A 3,937-nucleotide genomic window follows, 5' to 3' on the forward strand; every position below is an offset into this window, starting at 1 on the left:
TCTATTCATCAAAAGTGTTATAGGTTGCTAGACATAACTTGAATGAGCATTGCATCCCTAACCAGCGAAAGTAGATGTTAGGGTGTTTTGTGAACATATCGGACTTGACCTCTATTGCTTGCTGTCGCATCTTGATCCAAACGAGAGTTTAGGTATCAAGATCGATCAGCATAGGGAGCAGTACCACGACAGTGGGCTGTTCTACTTGAGTGATCCGAGTTCTAGACTTGCTCTTAATTAAACTTGAATAATTGTTTGGCTCACACTTGTTTAACACCCGATCAAACCACCCTAGGCTAGCATTTTTAATCATCTGAAAACTTTAATTCAATCTATTACTTGCTTGTTACGATTCCTCAACTTTAAAACCCCCATATTGTTTTAGCTTGATTTGATCCCATAAAGATAAAGTGTAAGATTTGGTCTCTGTGGATTCGATCCTAAAGTGCTACATCGACATACCATTCGATTGTGGTAGTGTGCACATTAGGTTATTTGGTGTGCGTATACACGTAATATCAAATTGGCGCCGTTGCCGGGGACCATCTTTTTACCTTTATTTTTCGGTTATTTATTTAGTCTAAGACCTCTAACTTGCCTTATCCTTTTTGTTGCAGCTAATGTTCCAGGTGCATGACCAGTAGACATACTCGGAGAAACGCACAAGGAGAGTTAGTTACATTTACCAACCAGGAGCTAGCAAGGTTAGAAAGAACAAATCGTCAACAGCCAAGGCAAACTGACACCACTATGGGTGATCACGCCAATCAGGATGATCTCGCTGCGGCTATGGCACTCATGCAGCAGCAGATGCAACAAATGCAGCAGACCATCCAAGCTCAGCAGGATGCTGCTGAACAGGCTGCTCTCGCGCAGCAGGAACAACAGGCGCAGACTGTTCCAATCGGGCAGAGAAACCTTCCGCGTAACATCCCTACTACGCGCTCTGCCATTGTTCCTCCACTCTGCACCAGGCAGGACTTCGAGATCAAGCCTGCTTTGATCGGTCTAGTACAGAGAAAGGTGTTCTCTGGTCTCTCTACAGAAATTCCAATGGAGCATATTGAGAGCTTCGAAAAAGTCTGCAGTTTCACTCGCGTGAATGGTGTTCCACCAGACTACATCACGTGCATGTTATTCCCATTCTCTCTTGATGGAAAAGCTGCACGGTGGTTGAACTCTCTCCCTACCGGCTCTCTCACTTCATGGGAACAGGTCCGATCAGCGTTCCTCAGCCATTTCTACTCTAAGGCGAGAACAGCTGCATTGAGGAACAAGATCACCTCCTTCAGACAGCTCACTGATGAGCTTTCTGCGACGCATGGGAGCGCTTCAATGACTATCGCAGAGAATGTCCTCACCATGGATTTGATGATGATTATATCCTGGACATTTTCTATGATGGAGTGGACTGGAAATACCAAGGTGCTCTAAACTCTGCGAGCAATGGAGACTTCATGACTCAAACCACTGCTGGAGCGTTTAAGCTGATTGAGAACATGGCTGCTAGCTCAGCTAATAAGAAAGAGGAGAGTGATTGCTCCAAGAAAGGAAACAGTTCTGACGCCCAGAAAATAGATGAGCTGACTGCCAAGGTTGATCAGCTACTGAAAAACAACCAAGGGCACGTCTTCAGCATGGAGCAACCTACGGCCGGGCATATTCAGAACCAGAACCAACGACAACCGCAGAGCAATCCGCAAGCTGTTCCAGCTACCGGAACAGTCAACCAGATGAGCTGAAGGGTCTGGGTATGATGATGCAACAGCTGTTGCAGGGTCAGCAGGTTCAGGCCAAGGCGTTGAATCAGGTAACCACAGAAATTGACACCAGGATGGGCAACATGTTCACTGAGCTGAATAACAAGTATGACAATCTTGCGATCCATATAAGAAAGATCGATGTTCAGCTTGCTCAAACAGCTGAGAGTGTCAAGAGGCAACAAGAGACGCTCCCTGGAAGAACTGATAAAAATCCTAGGACTGAGCACTGTAATGCAATAGAGCAGCCGTTCGCTGAGACTGCTCCAGGCGCAGAAGAGAGAGCAGAGCAGTCTGCTAGCTCTGGAGTGACTGCTCCTAGCGAACCTGCTGAGACTCCACCATCTCGAGTCTATGTTCCCAAGGTTCCCTATCCAATTCCACCTAGACATCTGATGGATCCCATTAGTGAAGAGCAGCTGATAGGTTTTAACAAGATGGTGAGAAGGCTTCCTAAAGAACTTGCATTCGAAGATGCTCTGCAGATTCGTCCATTGCTCCAGTTCTTTAAACACTGTAGAGAGACTCAAGAGGAGATCAAGGTCCTCTATACCAAAGCACTGTCTACACCAGCACTGAAGGTATTGCCTAAGGTTGATGATCCTGGAAAGTTTGTTTTCCCATGTTCCATCGCAGGAACAACCTTCAAGGACGCTCTTTGTGACTCTGGTTCTTGTGTGAATCTCGTCTCAAAGGCTATTGTAGACGATTTGGGTATTGCTGATGTTGAGCGTTCTCAGCTGACCCTGACCTTTGCAAACTCTTCCAGAGCAGTCCCATATGGAACCATCCGCAGCCTTCATGTTCAAGTAGGGGAATGCATTGTTCCTGCTGAGTTTCAAGTTGTTGAGATGAACAAGGATCATGAGATGCCTTTGATATTTGGAAGGACATTCATGGCTACTGTTGGAGCAACCATCGATATGCCCAACAAGAGAGTCTGCTTCTCCAACATCAACAAGAAAGTTTTCTACAAGGCTGTACCCACCAGATCTTCCTCATCACACGCCTCTCGCATCTCAGTGTTTGATGTAGAAAAGCTGAAGGTTGTTCCAGAGAAGGAGCATGGTGATAAGGGTGAGAGCAGGCTGTTCTTGATGAAGATCCTAGCACTGATCCTACTAAATTCAGAGGGAATTCAAGGGTGAAACAGAAAGTCCAGAAGAAAAGGGTCAAGGGAGATCCTACAATGACTTTGATACCTCTCAAGTGTGATGAGAACTCCATTGAGTATGAGGTAAAGTGCAAGGGTACCTCTAAACCGTTCTCTAAAGTCAGAGCTATTCTCACACATGAGCTGAAAGAGAAAGGGGAAGCTGCTGTGAAAGGGTTGTTGAGCAGGGTTTTGAAGCTGAACATGTCTGATTGTGGAGCTTGTTTTGGAACAGGCCCTCCTGCTCAACCCGACTGATCCCAGTCACCAAGTCAAGCTAGAGACTTAAACCAAGCGCTTGGTGGGAGGCAACCCACTGGTAAGTGTAAATATAACTTGGTTTGTTTTTGTTTACTTATTTTTCGTTTTAGTTTATTGAGTTTCAGGTCAAAAAGCAAAAAAAAAAAAAATTCGAGATACTTCAAAATTCTGGGTTGCAGAAACGGAACAACCTACCCCCTGAAAAGAGCGGTTGTTCCAGGCGATCATCTGACGATAGAACACCCAGAATTTTCATGGAGCGCCTGCTCCACTCAGGTAAGTATCTCGACCAAAAAAAAAAAAAATGTTTATTCTTGTTTTCTCCTTCTCTCTGATTTATTTTCACACCAGGGACGTTGTGAAGTAAGTCTGGGGGAGGGTTTTCGTCGTTTACTAACTCGTTTCTTTCTTTTGTTTTTCTTTTGGGTCAATTTGAGTCAGTTTTTATTGAGTCAGTCAAAACTTTGTGGGAATTAGGACCTTATTCTGTGTTGATCACTGACCACCTCGTGCTTTAGTTATCTTATTCAGTGACCTTAGCAGTGGCGAAAGACACACATGTGGACCTGGAACACCCTGACATATCTCACTTGATTCTCCAGAAGTTCTCAGCCGATCAGGTTACACTGGGTAGACTTAACTCCACCTTACTTGAACCTAATCTTGACTGAAATTCTTCTTGTTATGGGCATTAGATCAGGGAAACGAGAACACACTCAGGACTTCTTATCCTTTTTATCCATCTTGCTGATCCTGAGTGGCT

At 45.0% G+C, this 3,937-nt stretch overlaps 1 non-coding gene across 1 annotated transcript; it reads right to left on the bottom strand.

Annotated features, from left to right (window-relative positions):
* Window positions 1-1,263: 1,263 nt before the first annotated feature.
* On the bottom strand, window positions 1,264-1,369 carry LOC125604567. The gene has a single exon (XR_007336311.1). It is a non-coding gene; the product is annotated as a small nucleolar RNA R71 (small nucleolar RNA).
* Window positions 1,370-3,937: the final 2,568 nt, after the last annotated feature.

Source organism: Brassica napus, unplaced genomic scaffold, assembly GCF_020379485.1.
Source record: "Brassica napus cultivar Da-Ae unplaced genomic scaffold, Da-Ae ScsIHWf_566;HRSCAF=848, whole genome shotgun sequence".
NCBI lineage: Eukaryota > Viridiplantae > Streptophyta > Magnoliopsida > Brassicales > Brassicaceae > Brassica > Brassica napus.